The sequence below is a fragment of the Urocitellus parryii genome, chromosome 5 (assembly GCF_045843805.1).
Source record: "Urocitellus parryii isolate mUroPar1 chromosome 5, mUroPar1.hap1, whole genome shotgun sequence".
NCBI lineage: Eukaryota > Metazoa > Chordata > Mammalia > Rodentia > Sciuridae > Urocitellus > Urocitellus parryii.
Window position 1 is genome coordinate 85,815,401 of NC_135535.1, and position 23,861 is coordinate 85,839,261.

Sequence of the window (23,861 nt, forward strand, 5' to 3'; positions counted from 1 at the left end):
TTCACAAACACTGGTTAAGGTCCATATTGAACTGAGTCCATTAGAGGATGTTGATGGCTCTATATCCTCAGAAGGAAAAGCAAAATAGTTTAATAGTGCTAGAGTAAAGAGGAAGCAATGGCTTTTATCTGAAATTAAGCTCTTTGCAAAAATTTGATGAGTGACTTTCATGTTTTCAGTTCCCTTTCACATCTCTACAAGATAAGCATTCCTTTTTTTCTATATTAGTTTAAATACTTCACTTCTAACTTTCATTTTGCTTTTTGCCCTGCTGGGGACCAAACCCAGGGCCTCTAGCATGCTGGGCAAGAGCTCTACCACTGAGCTACATGCCCAGCTCTTCAGTTCTAACTTTGATGAACTGACCCATTCCCCCTACATGATAGATTTGTTGCTTTGGATTACTGGCAAGCAAAAAATATGAACTTGTTCAGATTTGCTGAGTGTTTCAGAAATGATATCCTTGAAGGAGGTAATGCAAACTTCACTTAGGAAGATTTTAGGAATGTAAATAAATCACTTTGAACTTGCCAAATAGAATTTTTGCTAGTTCTTTTGCAAATGGTGAAAACAACTAAACAAACAAAACAAAACAAAAACCCATTGTGGATGTATGTCTTTATTGATAGTATTCCTTTGTTAGCTATGGATTTGTTTGCTAAATTCTTGCTCTTATAAATGGAAGGATTAGTGAAAAATAAGGGACAGGTTAAAGAAAAATAAATGACACATTATAGGCTTATCCAAGACCTTCTAATATTTTGGGGTTAGCAGAGAGTACAAACGGATATTTGTTAAACCGTTTTTGTCTTTAAACTTAATAGTTTGAAAAGAAACTAAACTTTCTGGTTTCCTTTAGATTTTAGCAGGAAACTTTGCACAGTCTCTCCTTGGTATCAAAATAAATCTTTCTAATCTGTTCCTTCAAATTAAAACAATAACTATATAGGCACCTCATGGAGATTTTGGAAGCAATACAAAGAAACATTTGAAATCAGTACATCCAGGTTTTATATCCTGGTGTTCTAATCAGCTTTGCAGGGCTGTGACCAAAATACCTGACAAGAATGACTTAGAGGAGGGAAAAGTTTCTTTGGGGCTCACAATTTCAGAAGTTTCAATCCATAGACTGCCAGGTCCCTTTCTCTGGGCACAAGGTGAGGCAAAACATCTTGGGGGAAGGGCCCAGCCAAGCAGAGGAAAGCTGTTTAACTAATGGCAGACAGGAAGCAGGGGGGTTGGTGGAGACAAAAGTCCCTGGGGAAGATGCACCCTTCCAGGGCACTCCTCCAGTGACCTGAAGCCACACCCCATCTGCCCACATTTACCACCCAGTCAGTCCATCACTTGAGGCAGGATGCAGACAGTCACCCAGCCAGGCTCCAGGAGGGCAGGAGGAGTTTCACGAACACTCTGTGCTTGTTTAGGCAGGAGAGGGGCTGCCTCCAGAAAAGTGAAAATGGACTGATTAGGTTACAGCTCTCATAATTTAATCACTTTACCTCTGAATACTCCTGTGTTAACATAGGAGCTTTGGGGGGATACCCCATAACCAAACCACAACACCTGTTTCTTGCTTTTTTTTTCCTGTTTTTCAAAGGTATCTTTGTGTCATCACAAGCAATAATACATGTTGCTTCAAATACTCAAAACTGTCATTCGATCAAATGTCTCATAGCTAAATTTATCCTTTTGCTGATGGGATATCTAAATTATTTCCTGGATGTTTCTTACTAGGTTTCAAGAAACATATTCATGCCAATTGTTCTATATGTGGGATTATTTATTTGGTGTCTAAAATTGCTAATGAATATTTTTAAAGTAAAAATATTTAGAGAGAAGAATTTGACTTTATTGAAAACTAATTGGATAAAGTATGGATATTTTCTAAATTTATATCTTCTATTCTTAACTTCTTTTTTTATATAATTTCCAGAAGAAAAGTAACTATCCAGAGAAATGAAACGTGTAATGGGTATTTTTTTTTTCAATTATCTGACAAGTTTGAGGAAAATCCACTTATTGCCTGAACTTTGATTTGTATAAATAGATACAACCTTAAGGATGAGTCAGTAAATTAAAGCTCTTCTTATGGTCCTCTAAGTCGCATGTAGCCATTTGCACTACATCAGAGAGATGTGTTTTAACCAAGGAGTTAAAGGCTAGAATTCATATTCGTGAGTTTTTCTGCACAAAGAACCTAAGCTTTAGCCATTCATTCCTTGAGACCCACACTGGTATGTCTGATATCCATTTTATTTTCTGATGTTTGTCCCTTTTATGTGGCATGTCAAAATCCCACTTGTATGTGGGGGATTCTCAAACAACTGGAGTTAAAAGGAAAAGAGTCAAGGTTGTGTGGCCCTGGCTCACAAGCCTTTGCCCCTGCTTTGATGGTGTTTACCTTAGAGATGCTGTGCAAAACTGGAAGGGTAACTAAGCAAGCAGGCGTTCTAAAGCACTCTGTGGCCTAGCAGCATTCTTTTCTGCCAACACAGAATTTCGGGGCTTCAGAATGCTGTTGACAAATAATAATTAATTTAATTGTGAACAGCTGTTCCTAAACCCAGGCACCCCCCCCCCCCACTTGAGGCAGGATGCAGACAGTCACCCAGCCAGGCTCCAGGAGGGTGGGAGGAGTTCCACACACACTCTGTGCTTATTTAGGCAGGAGAGGGGCTGCCTCCAGAAAAGTGAAAATGCTATTATGCCATTTCCTCTTACTTTGTTTTAAGAGGAGACATTTGTCTCCAACTCTTGGATTTCTCACGTGGGAACATTATCAAAGAAGCTATTCAAAATGTAACCGATTTTGTTCAAAAGGAAAAGAGATAATCCCAAATCATGACCAACAGCACAATGGGTCAATGATTAAGTATTGAATAGCTCCCTGTTTTGTGTTAATCTGGGGGTTTAATTTCTGTCTTTCTCATGAAAATAGATTGACTGTCTCAGAATTTTATTGTTATCTCAGACAACTATTAAAAGTGGAATTACTGGAAAATGTAAAATGAAAGCTGACGAAGAGTGTTAAAACTGCTGTGGTTCTGGGATCCACATATAATCTCTTTTGGTCTCAATATGTTACCTTCTGTCGACTCTTCTCAACCTCAGCTAATTAATCAACTTATAACTGTCAAATATGTACACACTGAAGACAATAATTTTAGAGCCTGCAGTTTGAAACAGAAAATAAGGAATCACTTCTTTGTTTTTTCTATCCATATTATTTTCCTACTCATTCTGAACTGTCTTCCAACTAGGTTCCCTTTTACCTAATCATCGATAATTAGGTTTTTTACAGGAAAAATACCGTGAAACAAATTGAATTTCAAAGAAATTTATTGCTTCACAAGTGAATATAATCATATATATGATGGGAGATTACACACACACACACACACACACACACATCAATGACAGATAAACATATTTATATAGTGTATATGTATAGAGGAGACAATATGATAGTCTGTAAGTAAATTAAGTGTGTACCCACTGACTTATTAAATAACTAGGTATTTAAGTTTTAATTTGAAGGAAGTCCTGAAAACTCTCATTGTTCAAAATTCTCTCTTCTGTCAGAGCAATACCCTTTTTAAGAATTTAGAGGTTTCTATTGGCATTTAATCTCTTGATAATATTGTTAATCTATTATTCACTGCTCAGTTTAGCAGTAAAAAATTCTAGATTTTATAGAACCATCTGATTGCAAGTCACTGTTCTACTGTCATTAAAACATCAAAATTTCTCCAAAAATTATAGCGTTTGTGCCCAAACTCTATGTTTCAAGCTGCATAAAAATCTAGAAGTTGACTTGAAAGTGTCTGAACCCATGTATCAAACTGTGGTTTCGAAAATACTTTGATCATTGTATATGTGATCCAGAAGAGTAGTATATGAAACTATTTGTAAGCCATAAATCCAATATAGAATGATTTGCCAATTATATCACAGGGACTGTTTCCAATGCTGGGACATCTTTGATTGGATCCAGAGGCAGGAAACAGACAAAAATCTCTGACTTCATGGAGTTGGTATTTAGGGATGGGAGACTAACAATGAACAAAGTAAGTAAGTACAGTAACACAGCATGTTAGAAAGTGGTGAAATGTTGGAAATTAAAACAGAGGAGGGTGATAGGGGACTGCTGGAGTAGTGATTTAAATAAGATGGTCAAGGAAGGTGCCACCAAAAGAGTGACATGTCAGCCAATACTGGAGGAGAGGAGAAAATAGGCCATGAGGGGGAACTGGAGAAAAGAGAGTATCATCAGTAGGAATAATAAGGTCAAAGACCAGTGGGAGGATCGGGAAGTGTATGTAAGGAACAGTATGACTGGAACTGGTGAATATGGGGAGAGAATAAAAAGTGTCAGATCAGACAGGCAAGTGGTAGAGCAGCCGAGTAGAGCCTTACAGAATAAATTAGTTCAATTCTTGATTATTAAGAATGTCACTAACTTCAGATCTTTGAGTAGTAAGAGATAGGCCTACCTGTGAGGTAGGGGTTCTTCATCCCATGGTTGATGCACAGGAACCAGTAGTACCTCAGGGCTCAGCTAACCCAGCTGTTATCTGCAGTTTCTGAATCATTTAAGGACCTATAAAGATATCTGAAAGTACAATAATACAAAGTAGAGCCTCATGAGTAGCAAAGTGCTATCAAAACACTATAACATAGGAGGAAAGCAAGCATTGAATTCAGGGAAGGATTTGAGGCTAAAAGGAGAATGGGACTCAGTTTCAACCATCCTTGGTATTTGAAAAGGGCAGCAAACATAGGACAATTTTGCAGGAGCTAAGGCAGAGACCCACAGGTCTGTCAAACAGACAGAGGACTGGCCTTTTTTAACTGTGGAACAAGATCAGACAGCCTTCCCAAGTCTTACCACAGCTTCTACCACCCACTACAACCATGGCTAATGCTAAACCATTCAGCACTTTTAACAAATTCAGGAAGACTCTCCTCTTCAAGAAATTTTGTTTTCATCTGTTGGGAAGTTGCAGCAAACTGATTTAATGAGAACAAGATGTTTTACTGCCATCTGTCAGAAAATGATAAAACACAGAAATCTCCAATGAGGGCATCATCCTCTCATTTGTGACTGCCCAAGCCACATAACCGTTCACAAAGGAGCAGGTGTGACTGAGTCCACACAGGAGCTCTTTTGTTCAATCTGAAGTTGGTCAGAATGATCAGGAAAAAAATCTCAGGGCTATATTCTTTGGTTCCATTACACAGCTCTGTTCTTCCATCCCATCTGGGTCTGCATGCTGATTACATCTCCCAAGACAGATTTTCCAAACTGCATCTGTTTCTCCTGACTCTAATCTCATTCCTGAATCCTTACTTTTAACCAGCAATTTATCTTTGAACTTTTCTCTCTTCTGGCTCATTTTTCTCTATCTTTGTCCTCCTCTCTTGTCTCAGGGGAATGGGTTGCCCCTGCCTATATTCTACCAGTAATTTTATCCTTGCCAATCTCCACTAGGATAGTGCTTTATTAATTCTTCTGGGAGTTCAATTGCCTCCTTCTCCTGAAGTCAAAGATACTCTAGGTGCCTTCATATATTAAAATAAACTTTCTGTCAATCCCACTTTTCCTTCAAGATATCTTTACCATCTCACTTTCTCTGACAAATTTCTAGGAAAAAAAAATATAATGTCACATTTCTCCATATAAAAGCTTTGGGTTTCTCATCAGATAAAAAGAAAAGTTCACATCACCTACATTCCAACTTCTCATCTGATTTTAGGAGCTTCATGGATCTTGTGAAGCCCATCTATTGACTCTCCAAGAGTCTGAGGATGGGGATGGAGGGAGTATGTTATACTGGCTTGGGAAACTCCCATGGTGCAATGACAATGGCCTTGGATGTGTCTGGCCATTGGTAGTTGCTACATCTTGAGTACTCATTAGATTAACCCTGGAAATCCTGGAATTTGTTTAATCATTTCTGTGAATCATTCCAACATGAACACTGAGAGCCATATTCCATTCTCAGTTATTCAGGGTTGCATTTCTAGTTTCCATGCTCAACATGGTTTTAATAGCTATATAAATAAAGAGTCCAAGGAGATCAGAACTGGGAAAATCCTTGGAAATGTAGTCCAGGGCCCTCAGTTCTTCTCATTCAACCCAACTATCCATGTGTCAGTTTTCAACCACTTTATTCTTCATTGCCTTATCTGTGAAATTGGAGAGAGCACACACACACATGCTATCCAGCTGCTCTACTACCAAACTGCATTCTCTGCCCCAAACACATTTTCATATGCAAAAGGATCCAAATATTTGTATAACTGTATAAAATCAGTGTACAACAGATGTTTGATGAAATAACGAGTTACAATACTCTTTCCTTCCAAATTTTTGAGAAGACCAAGCTGGTGGTAGTATTATTAAATGGACAAACATGTTATTTGCCTTAGGTTTCTTTTCTTTTTCTTGTAAACAAAGTTATTTTGGGTACAAACCACACAAAAGAGGAGCATATGAAATTGTTTAACCATTTTACATTGACTGGTAAATATCTTTCCTCACAACTGTGCCCCATTTTGTTAAATATTCAGTGAAAGCTTTGATTCCACAATGGGATCAGTGCCCAACCACAAAGCTGTAGTGAGTAATACTGTTCCCTGATTTTGGGAGATTGTTCACCCAAAATTACCATTTAAGTTAGTTATTAAGCTAACATGATTTTATCAGTGTTTGTTATTTTGTTGTTACTATTGTGATTATTATAAATACACCATGCAAATTATTTAAGAAATGATAAGTACAGAGTTTAAATCATTTTAGAGAATATTCAGAAATAGTTTTCTGGATATATGAACAGTGGAAATTATATTTACAATAAATGCAAATGTTTTAAAATTAAAATGTGAGAACACTGTAATGTCAGTAGCAGTATAATAATCATATGGTAAACATTTTTTAAAAATCCAGTAAGAGCTATTTAAAGTAAGGTTTATTTTCTACTACAAGTTTTAAAAATCAATTAAAATGTAATCTAGTTCATTCTCCTGCCTTCAGGAAGGGCCACATTTAATAGTAACTTATCCAGATACATGTTCTTTTCTTTATAAATGGAAATCTTCATAAGAGATTCTATCATTTTTCCTTTGCCTCACTGGCAAGAACAAAATCAACTTACAAACAAAAATACCAGGTCTCTTCATGCTCCTGATAAAACTAAAGAATTTAGTTTCCCTTATCCTTACTATTTTGAAAAAGCATGTACTAAGTGGTCCTAATGGAACAATCTGGAGTTCCTGTGCTAAGTCAAGTGAGTCGAATGCTTGGCATTTCTCAGGTACAATTTTATCACACAGTCCTCTGTATCCTTCACTGGTATCTTCTCACATTGCTACTTAGCAATTGGCCCACCATCCCTGAGCAAAAAAAAAAAAAAAAAAAAAAAGCATTCTCCCAATCTTGAAAGTTGTGACAAATACTTTTAATGCCTACATGCTGTGGTTTGAACATGAGGTGTCCCTTCAAAAGCTCCTGTACTAATACAGTAATATTCAGAGGTGGGAAATGATTAGATTATGAGAGCTGTAACCCTAATCGGTCCATCAGAGTTTGAATGGACTGACTGCCTGGTAATTGTGGGCAAGAGGAGTATGTCTGGAGAAGGCAAATCCCTGGGAGTGTACACTGGAAGGGTTCATCTTCCATGTAGCCTCCCCCCCCCCTCTTTCTGTCTGCTTCCCAACCACCATGGGCTGAGCTCCATTCTTTCACCACTACCCTTCCACCATGATGTGCTGCCTCACAATACCTCACAGTAATGGAATCAGGGTGACCATGATCCAAAATAAACTTTTCCTCCTCTAAGTTGGTCTTGATGGTTATTCTGGTCACAAGGACAAAAAGCTGACTAACACGCTATCTCTACTTGAATATCTTTCCCCCCTCCTTTTTAACATAGTCCTAATTTATATGGGAAGAGCATATTTCCCTGAAATTTTGGCAAGTGATATGTAAAATGTGGCTTTCAGGAAACCTTTCTAGATAGAGGTGACATGCTCTTCTTTGTCCTTCCCTTCTGTTTCTGGTTTGTAACATGGACATACTATCAGTTCAATTATTAGTAACCATATTGAACCAGAGGGTGGCCATCAAAATGAAAGCCACATGCTTAGAATGATAGATAAGAAATAAAAACTTGAATCTTTGATATTATCTTAAAGCTATCACATATCTCTAGATTGCTTAAGAGAAGTATACTTTTAATGTGTTCAATTTTTAAAATTTCATATTGCTATTTTGTAGTGTGAAGCTAAACTTGAGCCTAACTGATACACAGAGATAGCCTGAACATTATAAGATGAGAGAGCCGCTGTGAGCTAATACTAATCCATCATATTCTTAAGAAGACAAGACAATTATTGGAACACATTCATGGAGAAGGAGCAGCTTTGAATGAAACTTTAAAATAGGGTTATAAAATATTATGAATTGGCTTAAGGATTTCATAACATGAAAAGATCAGATTATAGACTAATCAAATGAAGAAAACAACTTGATAAACCTCTCTTGTTAGCCAGAGGAGCTCCACCCATAAATGTAATTTTTTTTATTCTTAATACTTTCTACATCCTTTGATCATGTTAGTGCATTTCTCTCACTATTCAAAAAGTATATGAGATTTTGGTGAACCATTGACAACAAATATGCTAATAATAGTTTATTGTTACAGAAAATAGTAATACCAAGGAGTAAATTTTAGTTCCAAGAAAATATTTTATCATATATGCAATACTTTCTTTTTAGATAAAAACAGTTGACTTTTTATAATGATGTAGATAAAAATTATTTTTTTATCACATAAATGAGTTCATAACAGCATTGTTTTTGAAATATCAAATAATTGGAAATAATATAAATGGTCCAACAACAGAAGAGAGAATCTCTGGTAGGTCCTTATGGTGGAACACTGTTATAGAATAATAAAAATGAACAGCAACACATCAATATTGAATGATGAATCTCGAAGACATGGTGCGGTTCATGAAACCAGGAACAAAGGAATACACACTACTTACAAAAGTTGACAAAACTCTCCCAGTGTTAGTGGGTAGAATAATGGTCTCCTGTATGTAGGAGGCAGTGATTGGGAGACACAGGTGGGGTTTCTAAAGAAATGTTAGAAAAGTGATAGAGTGCCAGGGATCCCAGCAGCCTGCAGCAGGGCCCGGAGATCCAGGCCAACTGATTCGCGTGGCCTGCCCTGCGGCTACAGAAGGCGTGGCGCCTCAGTGAAGCCATTAATTGGCAAGCAGGGAGGTTAGGGAAGGCCATTAGGTGGAATCCCACCAGCCAAGCCCACACGGACCCTTGGGCCGAGCAGAGCACGGGTTCTCAGAAGGGGAAGGAAGCGGTACAGTCCCATCCCCCACAGTGGACACTCCGCCGAGGCAGTCAGCGGCCACCATCCGGGAAAGCTGAAGGATACACCGCCACTCTCCTTCAGAGTGCGACATCAAAACAGGTCGGTGTCATTCAGCTCACCCCCCAGACAGCGGGAATTCGCATAAAATCTCTCCTAGGCTTGCCGGGAGAGGGAGTATCAAGCTGAGCCTCCATACAGGCTAGGGGGAAACCAGAGACACCTGACCTCCAACCCCTCCTCCCAGTAGCAGCCAAAAGGAAACCTGGCTAGCCAGCGCTGGGGGAGGGGCAAGCAGAAAAAATCAAAGTGATAGAGTGCCAGGGATCCCAGCAGCCTGCAGCAGGGCCCGAAGATCCAGGCCAACTGATTCGCGTGGCCTGCCCTGCGGCTACAGAAGGCGTGGCGCCTCAGTGAAGCCATTAATTGGCAAGCAGGGAGGTTAGGGAAGGCCATTAGGTGGAATCCCACCAGCCAAGCCCACACGGACCCTTGGGCCGAGCACGGGTTCTCAGAAGGGGAAGGAAGCGGTACAGTCCCATCCCCCACAGTGGACACTCCGCCGAGGCAGTCAGCGGCCACCATCCGGGAAAGCTGAAGGATACACCGCCACTCTCCTTCAGAGTGCAACATCAAAACAGCGGACACTCCATCCAGGCAGTCAGTGGCCACCATCCGGGAAAGCTGAAGAATACACCACCACTCTCCAACAGCTTGCAACATCAAAACAGCCAGCAGCAGGACCCCGGAGATCCAGGCCAACTGATTCGCGCGGCCTGCCCCGCAGCTACAGAAGGCGTGGCGCCTCAGAGAAGCCATTAATTAGCAAGCAGGGAGGTTAGGGACTGCCATTAGGTGGAATCCCGCCAGCCAAGCCCACCGCCCACGCCCGGAACAGGCCCAGCGATCTGCCAGCATTGTAGTCACGACACCCCAATTGGAATAGGGACAGAGCAGAGCCGCCTTCCACTCCCGGAACAGGCCCAGAGAGCCGCCAGCGTGGTAGACACGTCACCCCAATTGGAGTAGGGGCACAGCCGCCTCCCGCACCTGCAAGGGAGACTTTTCAAGTATACAAGAGCAACATAAATAAATAGGGGGTAAATTTCAAAACACAACAGTTGCACCAAGCAGAAAGAAACGCGAGCAGTATGAAAAGACAAGGAAAGAAAGGACCACAAGCAATGCAGGTCAACTCAACTTTAGAAGAGGTAATAGCTGCAACAGATGGAATATCAGATAAAGAGTTCAGGATATATATGCTTCAGATGATCTGGAGTCTCAAGGAAGACATGAGACAGCAAAATCAGACAATGAAAGATCACATTGACAAACAAATCCAGGAAGTAAAAGATCAATTTCACAGGGAGATAGAGGTAATAAAAAACAAACAAATTGAAATTCTAGAAATGCAGGAAACAATAAACCAACTTAAAAACTCAATTGAGAATACTACCAGCAGAGTAGATCACTTAGAAGAGAGAACATCAGACAATGAAGACAAAGTATTTCAACTGGAAAAGAACATAGACAGCTCAGCAAGTCTGCTAAGAAACCATGAGCAGAACATCCAAGAATTATGGGACAATATCAAAAGACCAAATTTAAGAGTCATTGGGATACAGGAAGGCACAGAGCTCCATTCCAAAGGAATAAACAGTCTATTCAGTGAAATAATACGAGAAAACTTCCCAGAATTGAAGATTGAGACAGAATCCCAAATCCTAGAAGCCTACAGGACGCCGAATGTGCAAAATCATAAGAGATCCACACCTAGACACATTATAATGAAGATGTCCAACATACAGAATAAGGAGAGAACTTTAAAAGCTGCAAGAGAAAGAAAGCAGATTACATTTAGGGGTAAACCAATCAGGATAACAGCTGATCTCTCAACACAGACTCTGAAAGCTAGAAGATCCTGGAATAACATATTTCAAACACTGAAAGACAATGGGCTCCAACCAAGAATCGTGTATCCGGCGAAATTAAGCTTCAGGTTAGAAGATGAAATTAAAACCTTCCACAATAAACAAAAGTTAAAAGAATTCGCAGCTAGAAAACCATCTCTTCAAAAAATCCTTGGCAAAACATTACAGGAAGAGGAAATGGAAAACAACATTGAAAACCAACAATGGGAGGTAGGACAGTAAAGGGGGGAAAGTAGTCAAAGAGGATAACAAATCAGGTTTAGTAACATCAATAAACAAATATGGATAGAAGAACAAACCATATCTCAATAATAACCCTAAATGTTAATGGCTTAAACTCACCAATTAAGAGACACAGGCTAGTAGAATGGATCAAAAAACAAGACCCAACAATATGCTGTCTACAGGAGACACATTTGATAGGAAAAGATATACATAGACTGAAGGTGAAAGGTTGGGAAAAATCATATCACTCATATGGGCCGCGGAAACAAGCAGGAGTGTCCATACTCATATCTAATAAAATAGATTTCAAGCCAAAGCTAATCAAAAGGGATATAGAAGGACACTTCATACTGCTCAAGGGAACCATACACCAACAAGACATAACAATCATAAATATATATGCCCCAAATAATGGTGCAGCTGTATTCATCAAGCAAACTCTTCTCAAGTTCAAGAGTCTAATAGACCAACATACAATAATCATGGGAGACTTCATCACACCTCTCTCACCACTGGACAGATCTTCCAAACAAAAGTTAAATAAGGAAACTATAGAACTCAATAACACAATTAACAACCTAGACTTAATTGACATATATAGACTATACCACCCAACATCAAGTAGCTACACTTTTTTCTCAGCAGCACATGGAACCTTCTCAAAAATAGACCATATACTATGTCACAGGGCAACTCTTAGACAATACAAAGGGGTAGAGATAATACCATGCATCTTATCTGATCATAATGGAATGAAACTGAAAATCAATGATAAAAGAAGAAAGGAAAAAGCAAGCATCACCTGGAGAATGAACAATAGGTTGCTGAGTGATCAATGGGTTTTAGAAGACATCAAGGAGGAAATTAAAAAATTCCTAGAGTTAAATGAAAACACAGACACAACATATCGGAATCTATGGGACACATTGAAAGCAGTTCTAAGAGGAAAATTCATTGCTTGGAGTTCATTCCTCAAAAAAAGAAAAAACCAACAAATAAATGATCTCATACTTCATCTCAAAATCCTAGAAAAAGAAGAGCAAAACAACAGCAAAAGAAGTAGAAGGCAAGAAATAATTAAAATCAGAGCTGAAATTAATGAAATTGAAACAAAAGAAACAATTGAAAAAATTGACAAAACTAAAAGCTGGTTCTTTGAAAAAATAAATAAAATTGACAGACCCTTAGCCATGCTAACGAAGAGAAGAAGAGAGAGAACCCAAATTACTAGCATACGGGATGAAAAAGACAATATCACAACAGACACTTCAGAAATACAGAAGATAATCAGAAATTACTTTGAATCCTTATACTCCAATAAAATAGAAGATAGTGAAGGCATAGATAAATTCCTTGAGTCCTATGATCTGCCCAGATTGAGCAAGGAGGATATAGACAACCTAAACAGACCAATAACAATAGAGGAAATAGAAGAAACCATCAAAAGGCTACCAACTAAGAAAAGCCCAGGACCGGATGGGTATACAGCAGAGTTTTACAAAACCTTTAAAGAGGAACTAACACCAATACTTTTCAAGCTATTTCAGGAAATAGAAAAAGAGGGAGAACTTCCAAATTCATTCTACGAGGCCAACATCACCCTGATTCCGAAACCAGACAAAGACACATCAAAGAAGGAAAACTACAGACCAATATCTCTAATGAACCTTGACGCAAAAATCCTCAATAAAATTCTGGCGAATCGGATTCAAATACATATCAAAAAAATTATACATCATGATCAAGTAGGATTCATCCCTGGATGCAAGGCTGGTTTAATATACGGAAATCAATAAATGTTATTCACCACATCAATAGACTTAAAAATAAGAACCATATGATCATCTCAATAGATGCAGAAAAAGCATTCGACAAAGTACAGCATCCCTTTATGTTCAAAACGCTAGAAAAATTAGGGATAACAGGATCATACCTCAACATTGTAAAAGCAATCTATGATAAGCCACAGGCCAGCATCATTCTGAATGGAGAAAAATTGAAGGCATTCCCTCTAAGATCTGGTACAAGACAGGGATGCCCTCTCTCACCACTTCTGTTCAACATAGTCCTCGAAACACTGGCCAGAGCAATTAGACAGTCAAAAGAAATTAAAGGCATAAAAATAGGAAAAGAAGAACTTAAATTATCACTATTTGCAGATGATATGATTCTATACCTAGCAGACCCAAAAGGGTCTACAAAGAAGCTATTAGAGCTAATAAATGAATTCAGCAAAGTGGCAGGATATAAGATCAACACGCATAAATCAAAGGCATTCCTGTATATGAGCGACAAATCCTCTGAAACGGAAATGAGGACAACTACTCCATTCACAATATCCCCCCAAAAAATAAAATACTTGGGAATCAACCTAACAAAAGAGGTGAAAGATTTATACAATTAAAATTACAGAACCCTAAAGAAAGACATAGAAGAAGACCTTAGAAGATGGAAAAACATACCCTGCTCATGGATAGGCAGAACTAACATCATCAAAATGGCGATATTACCAAAAGTTCTCTATAAGTTCAATGCAATGCCAATCAAAATCCCAACAGCATATCTTGTAGAAATAGATAAAAGAATCATGAAATTCATATGGAATAATAAAAGACCCAGAATAGCAAAAACAATACTAAGCAGGAAGTGTGAATCAGGCGGTATAGCGATACCAGACTTCAAACTATACTACAGAGCAATAGTAACAAAAACAGCATGGTACTGGTACCAAAACAGGCGGGTGGACCAATGGTACAGAATAGAGGACACAGTAACCAATCCACAAAACTACAACTATCTTATTTTTGATAAAGGGGCTAAAAGCATGCAATGGAGGAAGGATAGCATCTTCAACAAATGGTGCTGGGAAAACTGGAAATCCATTTGCACCAAAATGAATCTGAATCCCTATCTCTCGCCGTGCACAAAAGTTAACTCAAAATGGATCAAGGAGCTTGATATTAAATCAGAGACACGGCATCTGATAGAAGAAAAAGTTGGTTATGATCTACACGCTGTGGGATCCGGCTCCAAATTCCTCAATAGGACACCCATAGCGCTAGAGTTAACAAATAGAATCAACAAATGGGACTTACTCAAACTAAAAAGTTTTTTCTCAGCAAAAGAAACAATAAGAGAGATAAACAGGGAGCCTACATCCTGGGAACAAATCTTTACTCCACACACTTCAGATAGAGCCCTAATAACCAGAATATACAAAGAACTCAAAAAATTAGACAATAAGATAACAAATAACCCAATCAATAAATGGGCCAAGGACCTGAACAGACACTTCTCAGAGGAGGACATACAATCAATCAACAAGTACATGAAAAAATGCTCACCATCGCTAGCAGTCAGAGAAATGCTAATCAAAACTACCCTAAGATACCATCTCACTCCAGTAAGACTGGCAGCCATTAGGAAGTCAAACAACAATAAGTGCTGGAGAGGATGCGGGGAAAAGGGCACTCTTGTTCATTGCTGGTGGGACTGCAAATTGGTGCAGCCAATTTGGAAAGCAGTATGGAGATTTCTCGGAAAGCTGGGAATGGAACCACCATTTGACCCAGCTATTCCCCTTCTCGGTCTATTCCCTAAAGCCCTAACAAGAGCATGCTACAGGGACACTGCTACATCGATGTTCATAGCAGCTCAATTCACGATAGCAAGACTGTGGAACCAGCCTAGATGCCCTTCAATAGATGAATGGATTTAAAAAATGTGGCATTTATACACTATGGAGTATTACTTTGCATTAAAAAATGACAAAATTATAGAATTTGGAGGGAAATGGATGGCATTAGAGCAGATTATGCTAAGTGAAGCTAGTCAATCTTTAAAAAACAAATACCAAATGACTCCTTTGATATAAGGGGTGTAAACAAGGACAGGGTAGGGACGAAGAGCTTGAGAAGAATATTTACAGTAAACAGGGATGAGAGGTGGGAGGGAAAGGGAGTGAGAAGGGAAATTGCATGGAAATGGAAGGCGATCCTCAGGGTTATACAAAATGTCATATAAGAGGTAAGGAGGGGTAAGTCAAGAGAATACAAATGGAAGACATGATTTACAGTAGAAGGGGTAGAGAGAGAAAAGGGGAGGGGAGGGGAGGGGAGGGGAGGGGGGATAGTAGACAATAGGACAGACAGCAGAATACATCAGACACTAGAAAGGCAATATGTCAATCAATGGAAGGGTAACTGATGTGATACAGCAATTTGTATACGGGGTAAAAGCGGGAGTTCATAATCCACTTGAATCAAACCGTGTAATATGATGTATTAAGAACTATGTAATGTTATGAACGACCAATAAAAAAAAAATGTTAAAGTTCTATTCTTTCTGCTCCAGTTCACTTTGTAAAAATGATAAGTTCACATAGCAAAACTTTCATTTATGATTGTTTACTTTTATGTATGTAAGATAGATCTCAATAAGAAGTCTTTCTTTCAATAAGCTTAATAAACAAATAAAAAATACCACTTAATTCTGATGTTCCTAGACTTGACCTGAAAACCAGTTGAGAGGTCAGAATAATTCCCATCTGCAGTGGTCTGAATGTGTCCTCAGAATTAATGTGTTGGAAACTCAATTCCCAGTACAACGGTGTAGGGAGGTTGGGCACAGTGGTATGTAGGTCACACAGGCTTCGTTTTCATGAAGATTAATATGATTATGAGAAGGTCCCTCAGCAAAGGGTTCACTCTTCCCCTCTCATTCTCTCATCTTCTACCATGTCATGACACAGCAAGAAGGTCCTAAATGATGCTGACACCTAGATCCTGAACTTTCCAGTCCCCAGATCAATGAGCAAATACATTTCTGTTTATGATAAATTATTCCATCACAGGTATTCTGCTATAGCAGTACAAAATTAAGACACCATCTTACCCTGAATCCAGTAACCAAGATTTTGAATGATAGAATAATAACAGCTTTATTTTTTTTTTGTTTTTGGTCCCATATTTTGGAAGGCAACTATGCTCACCACCATACTATCAACACTGCCCAATGGTCCTATATTTTGAATGAAAATCGTCTGGTTCCTGAAGTTTCTCCTATATCCTCTCTAAACTTCTCCTCCAGTATAAAATTTGGAGGGTTTTCTCTTTGGGAGATGTGGGAGGTTTAAAATCTTGGTTTGCTTCATCCTGCTTCTCCTTTCTCCATGTTTTTTCCATTGGCAAACATTGAGTGAGCTTCAACTGTACCTTCATCAGAGTCTGAGGTTGCTCTTGACAAGAACACCTGCCCAGTCATTAGTGGTGGCAGGTGCAGGCTTTTGCAGTACATATTGTAAATGTGACTGATGAATGGTTTAAACATCATCCTAATGGGTCATTACCCTTCTATCCAACTAATCTAAAGGGTAAAATATATATACGTGTGTGTGTGTTTCTGTTATAGCTTTGGCTTTTAAAGACCTTTTTCTCTCCATTGTAAATGTTCTCTGCACCCTTTCAATGCTTTTAATAATTGAGAACTGAGCTCTAAAAGCCTCCTCATCCAGGCTCAGGGGACATCGAATCAAAAGGACATAATCTAATTCATGACGGCATCTCTCAGGAGCCTCGGGAGACCTGTGGGTACTGGCTGGCGCTAGCAAGAACAGACCAACAGCACTGCAGCTGTGCGTTGCGCCTCCTTGGGGCACGCACGAGTAGAGGATTCCGGCCTACAAAGCTCTTTGCCAGGGTGCCCTCCTCCACATACAAAGATCCCTGCTGACAGAAAAATGACAGAAGAAACAATTTGGTAGAAAAGGATTGATAATGTGGCATACAAAATGGTGTGCAAATCCTTCTTGACCTTGGGCTCCTTCTTGACACTTACACAGAAGGGGCTGGGCTGGTCAAAAGAGAGCAAAAGAGCTTTTCCCTGAGTTTCTCCCTCCCATTGACAGCTTCTGAATGGGCTCTGCTGGGTCACTTGGAAAGCTTTGCTCTTAATATTTTTTCCTCACGAGATGGTATAGTTCATGGGCCATAAGCACAGCGATTTCCAAATAGCACCCTCCAGTGGCTGCTAGACTGGTTGGGGAGTTGGTCAACATTCAGATTTCCTGGCTTGGTTAAGTCAGTAGTGGGCACTAGAAACCTGCAAATTTGATAAGATTCCCAGGTAATTCCAATACACACCCAAGTCTGAGAATCATGGCCTTGGCAGAACAGCTACCTACAGACATGTTTCTGAAAATAAGGAACAAACCCCATTTTCTTCAGAATTACATGCATGTCTGAGACGTACACAGTAGGACATGGAAGAGACACCAAGAACTGGAGTGTGGGAGCTACTGTGGCTGAGTTGAACAATGGTTTAGACTGCCACTGTCTTGAAAAGAAGCTATTGGATATGGAAATATTTCCATGCAGATCAAAATTCATACATTTCTCTTAGAGAGTTTCTGGACTCGAGGCACGACCAGTGCCCCTTCTAGGAGACCCAGCAATGTTTATACTCCATTTATTCACTTGATTCTCTTCGTTTCCCCACCTTAGAATCCTTTGTTCCGATTTGGAAATAAGAAAATTGGTTCAAATTGATTCACATTATTTCAAGTCTTTTATTCTTGGATCTCTGTAAAAAAGTAAAGTTCTTTTTCTCCATGATCTGGGAGACCTCCATTTTCAAGGCGCAAAGATGGAAAACCCAAGATGTTAAAGATTAAGAAAGAACCTCAGTGTTCAACTAAAGCAGAGGACATACATACCAGATCTGGTAACATTCTGTTTTGGGGGGCAGGATATTAGGCACACAGCTGTGTTTGACTTATAAAAGCAGCTGAGTTCATTTATGATTTGTGCACTTTTCTTTCTGTGTATTGTACTTCAACAAAATTTACAACAAAAATAATGAATATCTCAAAATATGGTTATGCTCCTAGATCACAACAGGTAGATCAAGAGACAAAGATAAAGATACAAAAAAAAATCTAAACAAAAATTGTTAAAGGAAGTTAATGCAGTATTGTAATTACAAATGATATTTATTATTTTCAATTCATATATGTGAATATTTCATATATGTGTGTGTATTTATACATACATACATATATATTCTCCTAATTTTATTATGGACATTTTAAAATCAATAAAAATATTTCTGAAGGGGTCATTCTAAACAAGGACAATAATTGACAACAAAAGAAATCCCAACCATGTTACCTGGTGATGATCCTCCAGGGGATCACTCCAGCAATGAATTTTGGGTGTTATCCTTCATCCTAACTGTGTAGTTGTGGAGCTAATTTGCACAGGAAAAAATTCCATTTTGCAGGAGCCAGAGGAAAACTTCAAAGAACTTATAAGAAATAGAAGGCTTTTCAGAGACCCTTGCAAACTCAGAACCTTGTAAGTGTTTATGTAAGAAGCCACTTAATGTCTTCTTGACTGATGGGTACTTACTTGCAATAAGGCAGTTGCTGAATAGAAAGGAAAGTATTTTAAAGAAGAAGGAGACTGTACTTCTGGATGCACTCTCACAAGGTTCAATGTTGCACAACACACATGCCAAAGAATAACAAGAGGTCTTCCTGGATGGCATTTTCAAGGCCTGCTTAAGAGAACCGGAAGCAGGCAAGATTGATGCCTCACTGGTTTCCATCTCAGACCACCCATCCTAACCAATCTCTTTCCTTCTCTCCCACTCCCATCTCAACCTACCACATGCACAATTAACGTCCTCTTTTAATTTTTTCTTTCCTTGTCATCAGCTGGATGACATTACATTTAATCTTTTCAACAAATATGTATAAAGCAGCTACATTTAGGTTAACTTGGTATCTGAAGACAGTTTATAATGGTTTCTGTGTCCTTTCCTATGCAACAGAGAATTCTAGAAACCGATTTCTTGTAAGTAATAGGATGGCTATTTCTGGGCAGAAATAAGCCACCTCTCTCTACACTTCAGCATTGTACTGAGAAGCGTGTTATTCCAGGAAGCCACCAGTCTCATCCCTCTCCCTTTCTATTATCAGTTCACTCTAATGCCAGGTACCCAAAGTTTGGGAAAGCATTCATGTGGGGTCTCCTCTGATAATAGGCTCAGTGAGAAGTAAAGAAATGTGCCATAGGCTTTCCCCACCACCATACATCTGTCCCCCTCTGCTAACAAGTAAATGAATTTATAAAGGCTTACCATACCCAGTTCCCCTCCCAGACCTGCTGGTCCCTTTTGATCTATATCCCAGCTCTGAAGTTGAGAACCTCATGGTAAGTGAGCTCTACACCCCAAGCCTCATTCCTGTGTCCCTTTAACACCGTGCATCTTACCTACTGCTTGGTTTCATGGTGCTAAACTTCTCTGTCCTTGGTTTCCTCATCTGTTAAGTGGGAAGAAAACTGTACTTATCACATGGGATTATGATGATGATTAAATAAGTTAATATCTGTAAAATGTTTAGCATAGTGCCTTGCAAATAGTACTCAATACATATTAACTGTTAAAACATCAAAACCCATTCTTAACAGAAAGTTCTCCACACAATAGGAGTGTGAGCTCCCAGTCTCATGCCTTATTAGCATTTTGTATTGATTTACTTCATGTAGACTTCTATTCAAACACTGTTCATCCAGGCATATGGGAGTGCTCAGTACACATCAGGTACATATTATATTCACTGTCCCCCTTAATGCTCACAACCACCCTCTGAGGTGGGCATTGGTGTTTCCCCATTTTATAGATGAGGAAACTGAGACACAAGGAGGTTACACAGCTACTAAATGGCAGGACCAGGATTAAAATACAAGCAATTTGGCTCCACAGACCATGTTACCCACAGTACTATCCTACATGCCATACTACTACCATGCTCCTGGGGCCAGAAGACACGAATAACCTGTATGGACTCAGAAGGAGTATAGTTATAAAGGTGTACCTCCTGCACTGATTCAAGATGGCACTAAAGTAATGTCCCAGGGCTGCACTGTTTAACATTTTGAGTGTTGTCTTCTTCTATTTTCTGTTGCTGAAACAAAATACCTGATACTGGGTAACTTATAAAGAACAGAAGAGTATTTGACACATGGTTCTGGAGACTGAGAAGTAGAAGAGCATGCTTCCAACATCTGCTTGGCATCCAGTGAGGCCTCCATGCCACCTCATAACTTGGTGGAGGACATCAAACAACAAATGTATGTCAGCTTTCGTCTGTTTTCTGCTTCTTATAAAGCCACCAGTCCCACAGTGGGGATCCCACCCTGATGACCTTACCTAATCCTAATTGCCTTCTAACGGCTCCACCTCCACTTACCTTCACCACTTGAATTGGGAATTAAGTTTCCAGTACATGATATTTGAGGGATACATGCAGACCATAGCAAGTATCTTATAAACTTAAATACTCTTAACATCCAAAATCTGTAAACACTTCCCTTGAATGATCAGAAATAAAAACACCACAGTGTTTTCACCGTTAGTATTTTAGTAGTTAATATGTACTAGGAATTGAGGTGAGTGCTTTACATGAATTCTGTCATTTCCTTTTCACAAGAAGGTTTATGAGTCAGCTACTGTGACACCACCCATTTTATAGATGGGACTCAAGAGAGGTTAAGTAACTTTCCAAAATCTCTACCAGCAAAAGCACCCACCCTTGTTAATAGCTAGCAGGGAAGTTTTCACTTCAACTGCCTTTGAAAAATGTCTAGATTCACCTAAGATTCTCTTTTTAACTGAAATTAACTTACTCAATGAAATGTGTCCAATTCTGGTGATATTCTGGGCAAATACACAGCAGAAAGAAGCCAAATTACGTGTACATTTTTTTAATGTAATGATACTAACATCGTATGAATATTTTAAAATTTAATTATTGTTACTGTTTATATATGGTATCCCCAAAAAGCTCACGTGTCAAACAATGCAAGGTTTGGAGGAGAAATTACTGGGTTATAACCTTAACCTAATTAGTGAATTAATCCCTGCTGGGATTAACTGAGAGGTAACCAGAAGCAGGTGGGCTGTGGCTGGAGGAAGTGGTTCATTGGGGGGCATGGCTTTGGAATACACATTTTGTATCTGGGGAGAGGAGTTTCTCTGCTTCCTGATCATCAATGTGAGCTGCTTCTCTCTGCCACACTCTTCCTCCATGATGTCCTGCCTCCCCTTGAACCCTGAGGAATGGAGGCTGCCGTTCATGGATTGAGACCTCTGGAACCATGAGCCCCCAAGTAAACTTTTCCTCTACAATTGTTCCACTTGGCATCTTTAGTCACAGCAGCAAAAGCTGACTAAAACAATTGTATTCTTATTATTTAAATCTACACAATGGAATTTATGTATTACATCTCCAAAGATGCCAGTTTCAGTAGGACACGTGTTTATTGATATTTCTTTTCTCTCCCTCTTCTCACCCAAAGACTCTGCTCTGTCTTTCCTCCCTACCAGCTCTCAGAGCCAACCAGACTGATGCTCCTGGTCCTGTTTGGGGAGGTAACAGTGGGTTCCAACATGCTTAACCAGAGAGGCTATCAGACAAGCAAGCCTTCCTTTCCATTCCTGTGTTGTGAGCCTCTCGCAGCATAACTTGGGTGTATCATCAGGTTGAAAGACTCCTCTCCCATGAGGGATGAGAAGGAAGACCCTGTCTACCACGTTCGATATCCTCTCCCTCCTGTGAGAAAGCTGGAGCTCAGAGCCATAGCAGAAGACGCTAGGTTTGGCTCATTGGTCCCCTCCTGATCCTTATAGGATCTGGTCTTTAAACTGCCATAGCTTTCAAAAGATTAGCAGGTACTCTTTTTTTATTTGTTCTTTTTAATTATACATGACAGTAGTTTATTTTGACATATTTACACAATCATGGAGTATATCTTATTCTACCTGTTGGGTGCAGAGCAGGCTGAACTGTGTTGTCTGCAGGGCAGGCTGAACAGATGTTGGCTGCAAGATAGCCCATGCACTCAAACCCCCCTCTATCTGGTCCTTTATCACCTGTTTGTGTCAAGTCCCGCTCAAGGCTGAGCACTCAACCCCCCTTGGGCCAACAAGGCAGCTTGCAGACCCAGAGGCCCCATTAGATTTGGGCTATAAAAACTCCCTCCTGCCAGGCCTCCCTCTCTCTTGCTCTCTTTCTCTTGCTCTTTCTCTCTTGCTCTCTCTCTCTCTTGCTCTTTATCTTTCTTGCGTGCACTCTCTGTCTCTCTCTTGCTCTTGCTCTCTCCCTGTTCATCTCTTCCCCTAGTTCCCACAGGGGGATAATTAGTTCCTTTGAATCATCCCTTGGGCTGGCAAGGAACTGAAGCCTACTACTCAGGGATAAGCAGAATCTGTGCCTGCTTCCTTCAATGCAGAGTTTCACTTGGCTTGGGGCCCTTTTCTGTGAGGACTGAGTGGGGAGGGGCCAGTCAACTTCGGATTATACCAGATGTCAAGGCAGCACCTAATATTAATTTTAGGTCTTATATCACCAAAGGTGGGTACAAGGGGAGTCTGTGAAGAACAGCTTTTGCCATACACAACTAAATGTGAAGGAACAAGAAAAACTTGAGAGACAAAGTCTATCATGCAAACCCGGATGTTTTTCGACAAGGCCAGAAATAGAGCATGGTGGCCTCGGGCCTTCCATACAAGACAAGCTGTGTTCCCAAGCCTTCAAATACACAAACTTTTAGCTTGGGTTTTTTTTCTTCCATAAGTTTCTTGGGGCGATGTATTAAGCCAGGATAGTTATTTGTGGTAAAGTGTATCATTAGAGTTTTATAAAATACCTATCTGGAAAGTACATGAATTATAAAACCCTGTGTCAACACAAGGTCACTATTTCAGCATACCAAGAATATAGTGAGAGCTAACATTCCACCTAGAATTTACTGTGTGTTTTGTACATACCATCTCTTATTTATTTCTCATGCCTCCCCTGCAAGGCACATGTTATCCTCAGAAGAGAAACGGTGAGGGTCAGACAGTTACCAAATACCAAGGGAGGAATTTTAACCTAAACTTGTATAGATTTTAGCACATTTCTTGAAGTTTTACTAATTATCCAGTCTCAGTAATGAAGAATAATACCAGAACTTTATAGTAAAGTTCTGTAGACCAGTTATTTACTCATAGGGTCAATGATTCAAAGAACAATATGGAAGTATGGATATCCACATCTGACCATGATGGAGTAAGAGAACTAGGCTTACCCTGCCATCTCAAACAACTAAAAAGAAATGAATGACACACATGCAACCTTAGTCTTTAGACATGGAACACCTAGTGTTGTATGGTAATCCCTCAATGAAAGGAAACAATTAAGAGGAGCCCTGGGGTTGCCCTAGCTTACTGCCCAGTTTCCAGGCCTCAGCACAGAAAG